The sequence below is a fragment of the Amblyomma mixtum genome, chromosome 2, assembly GCF_055824585.1.
Source record: "Amblyomma mixtum isolate Tamu chromosome 2, ASM5582458v1, whole genome shotgun sequence".
Lineage (NCBI taxonomy): Eukaryota > Metazoa > Arthropoda > Arachnida > Ixodida > Ixodidae > Amblyomma > Amblyomma mixtum.
In genome coordinates, this window is record NC_143013.1 from 194,890,703 (window position 1) to 194,900,793 (window position 10,091).

The window sequence follows — 10,091 nt, forward strand, 5'->3', positions numbered from 1 at the left end:
ATTTCTGGGTCGTGGTTTCGAGCCCCACGTTGGGCGCGCACGTCTTCTTCTTTTCTGTCGCGCTAGAAAACGAACGCACAACTATGACTATTTATTGCGCCCTTCCGCCGCCCGGCTAGCTCAGTCGGTAGAGCATGAGACTCTTAATTTCTGGGTCGTGGTTTCGAGCCCCACGTTGGGCGCGCACGTCTTCTTCTTTTCTGTCGCGCTAGAAAACGAACGCACAACTATGACTATTTATTGCGCCCTTCCGCCGCCCGGCTAGCTCAGTCGGTAGAGCATGCGACTCTTAATTTCTGGGTCGTGGTTTCGAGCCCCACGTTGGGCGCGCACGTCTTCTTCTTTTCTGTCGCGCTAGAAAACGAACGCACAACTATGACTATTTATTGCGCCCTTCCGCCGCCCGGCTAGCTCAGTCGGTAGAGCACGATACTCTTAATCTCAGGGTCGTGGTTTCGAGCCCCACGTTGGGCGCGCACGTCTTCTTCTTTTCTGTCGCGCTAGAAAACGAACGCACAACTATGACTATTTATTGCGCCCTTCCGCCGCCCGGCTAGCTCAGTCGGTGGAGCATGAGACTCTTAATCTCAGGGTCATGGGTTCGAGCCCCACGTTGGGCGCGCACGTCTTCTTCTTTTCTGTCGCGCTAGAAAACGAACGCACAACTATGACTTTTTATTGCGCCCTTCCGCCGCCCGGCTAGCTCAGTCGGTAGAGCATGAGACTCTTAATCTGAGGGTCGTGGGTTCGAGCCCCACGTTGGACGTGCAGGTCTTCTTTTTTCTGTCGCGCAAGAAAACGAACGACCAAATGGGACTTTTTATTGCGCTCTTGCGTCGCCCGGATAGCTCAGTCGGTAGAGCATGACACTCTTAGTCTCAGGGTCATGAGTTCGAGCATCACGCTGGGCGTGCAGGTGTCATTCGTTTCTGTCGCACACTAAAACTAACGCGCATATGTGACTTTTTATTCTGCCCTTCCGTCGCCCGGAGGACAAATTTTTGGTGGATGTTGATGACGTAGCCGTCTTTTGTGCGAACATAGAGAGTGTTAGCGTGGCAGTCGAAGCCGTGAAAGATTTCAGCACGACCACAGGAAGTCCGATGAATTCGGGGAAGTGTCTAGAATTTTAGCACGGAGAGTGGCCATCGGCGGCTTGCACGTTTGCCAACGTGGCTTGGGTCACAACACCGGTTAAGTACTTGGGTGTGCCTCTAGAATACTACGAAGACAGGGAGCTATTTTGGCGCAACCAAGCCGAAGAAATACAGGTACGTGAGAAGTCTGACTAGAGGAGCGGGGTGCCGCTGTGTATCTTTGACGTGCAACAGTGTGCAATCTGTTTTTCTTTGCCAAGTTGTGGTATGCAATGCAAACGCTTCTCTGTTCCAGGTTAATCATTCAGAGGATGCATCAGGTATTTGCCCTTTTCGTTTGGGAGTCGAATTGGGAGAGGCGTAGACGGGATAACTTGTTTCGGCGTGTCAAAGACGGGGGTCTTGGGCTAGCACACTTATTCCCCGACAGCTCGTAAACAGATTCATTTTCTTCCGCAACGTCACTGATCCATATCTGCGCACTGTTTGCCAAGTAAGGCTCGTGCGGTCGTTGCCAAATTTTGTTGTTGCCACAAAAAGTATGCCAGGGCGCCTCTTTGGTTTTTTACGAGAGACCGTAAACAGTGTCGGAATTTTGAAAACTCGTTTTTAGATTAAATATTTGTGTTCAGTCAATAAGAAAAAATTGTATAAGGATGTGTGCGATGACTGTTTCTCTGTTCCTGTGTACTGAGCCTTGTACAGGGGCTATCCGGGTGAAGATGTATTGAAGCGGTTCAAAAGGATGCCAGTTTCCCCAGCAGTAAAAGCATCTTACCTTTGGCTGCATACAGGAACGTTGTCGGTAAAAACATTTCTTGAGGACAGGGTTTTTTTTTCTGTCATGGGGGTCACTTTGCTTAATATAGAAACAGCCTGAGACAATGGATCATCCGTGTACTGTGCGATGTCAGTGCACTTTAAAGAACCCCTCGTGGTCGAAATTTCCGGTGCCCTTCACTACGGCATCCCTCATAGCCTGAGTTGCTATGGGACGTGAAACCCAAATAATCCAATCCAATCCAATAGACGATGTTTTTCTACACTTTAGGGAAGGGGTTTATTTTTGGGACGTGCTGCAAAGAAACCTTAAGAAAGACTTACCGTTAGATATACATAGCATCAGGTTCCTATCAACAGATAACGAAGATGGCGTACCTTTCGATACCGTCATGTTAATTGGTCTACACAGCCTCTGGCGGTCCCGGATGGTTGGGTTTCATTTAGACCCCGATGCTTGCCCTGCAAGGCTCTACTTTCGTGAAGGTATGCATGCCTGTGTTGAAATTGCACAAATTGAATTGTACAGTTCCAGCATGGCTGTCAAGATTAGAGCCCTTGATCCTTTTGAGAGAATTTTAACACGACAACGTCATCCCACCTAAGGATGGCAGCATCCTTATTACTAACATTACTACGCGAACATTTGGCTCTAAGCTGGCTTGATTGTTCTGAGTAGAATTTTATACTGTCTCAGTGTCCGGGAATAAAGAAAAAAAAAGCTCAGTCGGTAGAGAATGCGACTCTTAATCTCAGGGTCGTGGGTTCGGGCCCCACGTTGGGCGTGCTAGTCTTCTTTTTTTTCTGTCGCGCAGAAAACGAACGCACCAATGTGACTTTTTATTGCGCCCTTCCGTCGCCTGGCTGATTGGCCTTCTTAGCCTTTGGAAAACGCGCATTCAAGACCGCAACGTTGAACCTGTTGTTTCGCCAGGAATTCATTTTAGCCGTATGTTGCCGCAGGTAACCGACAGTTACAAAGAATTGGACTTTTTACTGGATTGGTTTCTTCTCCTGATGCACTGCATATTCTTAGCGGCCTTTTAGTTATAATATGTTTACTATTATGTTCCTGCCACGTGCGCCAACCTAGGTCCTCTATAAATAGTTGATTTTGTGCACACACACACACACACACACACACACACACACACACACACACACACACACACACACACACACACACACACACACACACACACCCTTTCTGTACAAAACCATATAAATAAATACGATGAAAGAAAAAAAGAAGCCCGGCTAACTTAGTCGGTAGAGCATGAGACTCTTAATCTCAGGGTCGTGGGTCGCCGCAGACTAATATGCTGGAAAGTTGCTGTGAGTAGAGCCAAGAATAAACAGCAATACCTTTGTCAGCTCGGAAGATGTCCTGGGTGCCCAACAGTGAGCGATGCGCATAGTTGAACTCTCATTAAAACAGTCTACCCAACGCCAAATAGCGGATATTACTGGAAGGTCAAATAAGACTGTGAACCGTATCATCCAGGATTATAGGGATTAAGGCCGCATCGGCGACGCTCCACATAAGCTGCACCCTCGAGCGACGACTGCAGCTCAGAACAAGAGCATTCTTGAGGCCGCGCGGGGAGCCCGTTCAGCACCGCCAAGGAGATAGGTGCTGCTGCTGGTGTGTCGGCGAGCGTGTCTACAGTCAAACGCAGGCTGGCGGAAGGAGGTCTGACGAGCCATGTGGCGGCTCAGAAGCCGCTCCTGACGGACGCGAACAAGACGGCACGACTGAAATTCGGAAATGAACACGTCGACTGGACCACCGACGACTGGAAAACGGTAATATTTTCCGACGAGTCAACATTCACAACACGCTGGGACCAAAAACAGAGTTTGGCGCCATGTCTATGCCCGCCACGATCCCCGTTACGTCCAGGAAGTGGCATCAAGTGGCCGCACTACGGTCAATGTGTGAGCAGCTGTGTCCCGAGATGGACTTGGTGTCCTGTATCGTATTGACGGACACCTGACATCGGCAAGCTATTGTGGCATACTTGATTATGTCATGATTCCCTACGCGTTGGACGGCCCTTTTACTGAAGGAGATTTCCTCTTCCAGCATGATCTCTCACCTGTGCACCGCAAAAATTGTTGAGGAACTCCTTAACGAGCGAGGAGTACGATGTCTACAGTGGGTGCCCAAAGGAGCCGACCTCAACGTCATTGAAAATGTATGGGGAAGGATGAAAGTCGAGCTCTGCAAAAGAGGACTGCACCGATCATCCGCTGATGAGCTATGGAAGGCAGTAGAAGAGGAATGGATGCGCATCCAAAATGAAGCAGGTTTTATGGAGAATCTGTACGCGTCGCTTCCGTCGAGGATGCAGGAAGTGATCACCGTTCAAGGCGCGATGACGCGACACTGAGAAGTGACGACCGCATTTTTTTTTCTTTCTGGGTGTCGTGGTATTTCAGTTTCTGATTTCATCTTGAAAGTGCAGTTATCGGCGCCAATAGCTTGCTGTATTATATTTGCTACATCGCTTTACGTTTGCGCTGCAGTTCTTGTCTACTTGCTTGTATAGTCCAATATTCCTTTACAATTTGTTAGCTTTTATTTTGGTGCACAACTCATTAGTTTCTTCCTAATTCTATTGTGATAGCAAAGCAAATGGTATGCAGTATTCGCACTGTATAATATATTTACTCTAGGGAGAATTTTCACTTTATGGTAGTTTGCTTTCTATTTCAGGGAAGAAATATTACAGTTGTCAATGCTATATCTTTAATTACTTCTTTGACTACGCCATCTGTGACTGTAGCTGTAATCTTCAGTCGCACAAAAATAAAAGAAACAAAAAGTCACGGAGCTTCGGTGTTCACTCAAATACCAAAAATGTATTTTAAGGAGAAAGCCTTGCTTTCCCTAATTGTCAACAGAAGCTGTCAGCATCGGCGGGGTTATCCAGGGAAACTGCTCCCCGAAAATTGGCGTGATGTCAACGGTTATTGGTCACGGTTATTGTTCACAAGGCAGTATATACGCCAAAATATAGTACTGATCCAGTTTAGCCTCCTGATACATCTCTTACTCCGCAATAATCGACACCTTAATTCATCTCAGGCTTTCGCATTCACAGCAAGCAAGCTGTCCTAATGCCAATCAAAACTTTTTCATTCAGACTGAATATATATCTCAGTGATCACACGACCCTTCGAAACGCCAATTAAGTACCATAGTAAAAAATGCCCTGCACAAGGCCTTGCGATCAAGTATCTTGGAAAAGTATTTTCTGGTGCTACTTTGCATGACCTGACTGCGGACAAATGTATTCCCGTAATGCCTCTAATGATCGGCAAAATCGGGGCTTGGGGCCTTATATATAGAGCACAATAAAATTTCGATACCATTTAACACAGCTTAAGAAGGCGCGGTGTGTTCTGGAGCAATTACACATGAGGGAAGTTTGTGAAGGCGACCAGACGCGTGGTCCCAGGAATGACCGCAAGTGAACACAGTAGGCTGCTCCAGACGCGTGGTCCCAGGAATGACCGCAAGTGAACACAGTAGGCTGCTGTGGCCAAATTCGAAATGTTGCTACAACGGAGAACGGCGGTGATAGCAATGGCAACGCTCTGTCGCATTATTATACCCGGACCATGCAAACGCTCTGTTGAAAACTATGCGTTGCCCACGTCGCAGCCGCTTCTGCCTTTGCGCCAGACGCTAACGCGTTCTGTCAGTGCTGATATCATGTCTAAACGCAAAGCCATTTTCGATGATGGAAGCACTCAGTCTGTGGTAACCAACTTTCGCACGCCGTGCCTCGGCGGTGGAAAAGGCGCTACATAATCTTGCAGTTTCTTCCCCAGTGAAAACAAAGTGAACAAGAAAAAATGACGTGCCGTTCAGATGATCGGGGCTAAGCGGTTACAGCGCGCTTGCTCGAACAGCTCCACCCTCTCCAGATAGTTCGAAAAAATGGCGCGATCGGCGCCACTGTACAACCGTGCCGAGCGCCCTGCCACGCGCTCGCACGGTGTGGCTCATACTGAGCGCGATAGTACTCTATTTTTCATGAAAAATACAGAACATTTTTTGCTGCTTGTCTTCCAAAAATATTGTGTAACACTCTGTTTTCCGTTTTATGATGTCTTTCTAGACCACTATTTTTATTGTCATTAACGAAATACCTGTGCGAAAATTCCATTTCCTACATTCTATTTTGTGTGTTTCTGTCTTCGTTTTAGCTAGTTAAAATTTTGTGTAAAACTTGTTTTTTTTTGTACTTTATGTATGGATTATGCCTTCCGGATTATTTGTGGAAAAAATGTTATTCAGTGAAAGCAGCTCAGAAGCCGTTTGAAATACGAAGCTCTGAAGTCATATTATTATTACCACAGAAACTTCGTTCTTAGGCAGTTTTTATTCTTGCAGGTTGCACCCTGGTGCCCCTGAAAAGTATCCCCAACTTTTATGTATATCTGGGAAGGAAAGGACGGGTTTGTGATTACAATACACAATATTGACCGCTTTGGCGAGGTAATAAAAATAAATATGTTGAGATAGTTGGGACTTTTTCAATAAAGTGCAAGAGTCTGAGGTTCTTGCAAGGATAATATCTTGTAGCCTTGATTAAGCGTCTCATCTAAGCCCTTACAGAGTAGTATTACACAGAATGAGGAAAAAGTTTGTCCTTGACTAAGGCATGAATCCAACACTATTCTAGGCTGTAACAACGGTCGTGTATTGTAGAGATATTTGGGCGTACTGGTCTCTTCGTTTGTTTTCTGCTAGGCCTAAAACATCAACCTGTTGGCGATTATGACATCTTCGGGATAGCTAAGTGAATTCCACTGGCGAGCGCCGAGAGAACCAGCTTGCTAGATATGTCCCGAGAGAGCTCTATAAGCGACCCATTTGGGCTGTGGAATAGGGAACATCCAAGAGACGGCCAGGATTATAAAATGATGCTGCTTGATCTGCCAGAAAGTTGGGTTGTTTTTAATACAGCTACTTTCTACTCTTATTTTATGCTACGCATTAACCTATACGCCCTGGCTCACCTGAAAGTAGTTTCTCAGGATTTAGTCATGGGTAACTTCCAAATGAAGCCCGTAAAAAACTGCGCGAGCAGCCACAACAACCACTTTAAGGTAGGCAGTTTATAGGAAGCATTTTTTTTTGTCGTAAATTTAACTGGCAGGCTCAAGAGCTCGGCCCGATAGTCGAGCTACATGCGATTGCAGCCATGTCGCTTTCACTGCCCACCCTGCAGGCCAGATGCCCAAAAAAGATTTGATACAGGCGCGTTGAAGGAGCGTGTCCGAGCTTCAAATTCACGTGCATTGCCAAATGCACTACGTTTTCTCTGTCCTATCACTAGTCTTTTTAACTCGCGTACACGCACACGCACGTGGGCACGACAAACACATACACGGGCACGCATGTACTGTCATCACTGATTCTGCTGTCCCTTGAAAATTCGCTTGCTAAGATATGGCGCCGCCGAGCAGGGGTCGCAGTAAATTTTTTCCAAACGGTACGGCCGCTTTTCGATGGAAGCGAAGTGCCGAAGACGCCTGTGTGCTTCTGATGCCACTGCAGGATAAGCGACCACAGGACATCGAAATTAGTCCTGTGTCAGTCATATCTGCTATGATGCCTCCCATGCATCACGTGCACCTACGAAGCGGTCAACTAAACATGTCGTACAACGTTCCCTTCATGCACAAAAGCACTATGTATGATAAGGCTGCGTCGGCTATGAGACCAGTTATACTTTTACTCCTTCCAAAATATTCTTCCAACAAAACAACATGGCGTTTCGTTTATTTCATATTCAAAGCAGCGTGTATTAAGCACTCGGAAGGCATTGTAGAATATGTAGTAGATTGCAAATTTCGACCTCACGTGGAATCAGACACCATTTATTTTCGCACGAAATGAAACACGCGCAGCCCGGGTTTGCCTTACATCGCAAAGTGCACTGACCTCAGAGGTCAGAGGAACACACGACGATGAAATTACCGGTGCATCAACACAGAGCGACATCCTATGCCATTTGTTGCTTTTTACTTAAACTGTCACTGCTTCGCTGCGCCCGACCGTTTAAGCGGTCACGTGATAACGAAAAGAAGGATACGCGGCTGTCACCATTTCATCTAGGGCGCCGCCATCTTGGGGAGGTGGCGCCGTCTATGTTCTGTTCTTGTCCCTAGCGCCATGTTGGTATGCGCGCACGCATTTGTGCTACGCTCACGGTGCAGGACGGCGGTGCCGCAAATTGACCTGTCGGAGCTTCTGATTTATTTTGTCTGTTACAAAAGCGCCTGGGTGACGAAAAAAGCTTTTCGAGCAAGACAAACACCGTTTTTCTGAGGGATGACCGGAACTTCGTCGGATTATGGGGCCGGAAACACTTCCACCGTCGTTCCGATGATTGACCTAGGTAAGCGAAATTTGTTTACGAGTTGTTTGTTTACTCTAGTGCATAGCAACGGTCGCACCGCTGGCTACGACAGCGGTCGAAGAAGCGACACAGGCAGCCGCCAAGCTTCTTGTATGCTATCTGATTGAGTTCGATAGACTACGATTACCAGCCAGCATGACAGTCACGTCATGAATGTTTACGTTAGCCGCACTTCACTTTGCCTAAGTGCGCCTGGTGTGCCCTTACAAAAATGACTTTTGAGCTTCAGTTGACGCCTTGTTCAGCTCCTGTTGAATCAACTGGAAACCAACATGAACTCAATGTATGTTGAGCCTACTCAACACCTGCTACACGGAATTTTTGTTGAGCGTAGTCTAGAGATTTACTGTTGAGCAATTTCTGTTGAATTTAAGTTGAATCATCTCAAGGCAGCCGTTTCTTAGCCTAACTAAATGAAATCATTTCGACATGCATCGTGTTAACAGAACCTGATCACATTACACATATCAGGAACGCATGCAGCACCCGTTAAAACTCTCATAAACCGCTCAAAGTCATTTTCTTGGATAGAAAAAAGTGCTAGTATTGCAATATGCTCATTCAGGCATACCTACTTTGGAGGATTCGTATGTGCCCTCATAAAAAAGGGCCTTTAATTAATGCTTTATTTTGTTTATGAATGAATCAAGGTCGTCAAATAATAGACCGTTGCATATGAACTTGATTACTTCTACTACACATAAAATAAATAAATATTAATAGTAATAACTGACATAACTTTACTGATAGGCAGGCCACAACCTGCGCAGGTCCGGACACCCCTGAGTAGGACTATATAAGGGCGAAGCCGAGGTTGCACTTCAGATCGTAAGATGAACTCTTAGTTCATTCTATAGCGTCGGGTGTAGTACTGTCCCATACTCTTTATCTGATGGATGTGTAGGGCTAGGGTGTATGTATGAAAATAAATATGGTGTATATATGTGTATATACATACATATATATTTATATACATAAGTGTTTGAGCGTATGTGTGGAGAACTACGTCACAGGGGATGACGGCTTCAAATTGACGATAAATTGCAGCAATAAATATGAATATACCGCCGAAAATTTCATTGGTAGTCGGTCCATCTGCCGCAATACGAATGTATTCCCACGATTTTTTGCTTTTTTACCCCAGCCAAGATTCAGATAGGCGTGTTGATTCACTCCCGTAATTCCAACATGAATTCAACATGAACACAAAGCAGAAATTTCATTGAGAATGCCCAACTCTAGCACAGTGGCCACTTTTCCCATGAGTTTCAACTCGGCCTCAATAATTCACCAACACTAGCCCATCCTGGTCACAACAAAAAATCAACATGGCGTGTTGAGTCTGCTCATGAGAACTTCAACACTGTCTCAAGAAGCATTTTTGTAGATGCGAACTTTATTGTTCGACCACTCACGGTGACAAATTTCTTTCGTGATAGATAACCCGATTACGTACAGTTCACAATTTCAGGCAGGTACTACAGTGCACTTCTCAGTGAGATACGCTTCGTGACAGATTCAGGCGCTTGATACCTGGTGTTATCTCTGTGTTTCAGCGGATTATCACTTTGAGATAAATGTTCGCCTACGAGCAGATCTAGGCGGTAGGTGCGAGAATGTTTACTAAGCCAGAGCGCGCAGGAACCGAACGAAAGCACTGTCTACGCTAGTTGACATCGCGTATGTCACCGTCGCTTGCTTGGGGGCTTGGCCACCGAGCGAGCGCGAGCAATGGTCGTTCTCGCTGCCTCGCCACTTTTTTTCTTGTACGTGT

General features: G+C 46.2%; 1 non-coding gene across 1 annotated transcript; it reads left to right on the forward strand.

Annotated features, from left to right (window-relative positions):
• The first annotated feature begins 693 nt into the window (after nt 1–693).
• TRNAK-CUU (transfer RNA lysine (anticodon CUU)) lies at nt 694–766 on the forward strand. Its single transcript has one exon. It is a non-coding gene; the product is annotated as a tRNA-Lys (tRNA).
• Nucleotides 767–10,091: the final 9,325 nt, after the last annotated feature.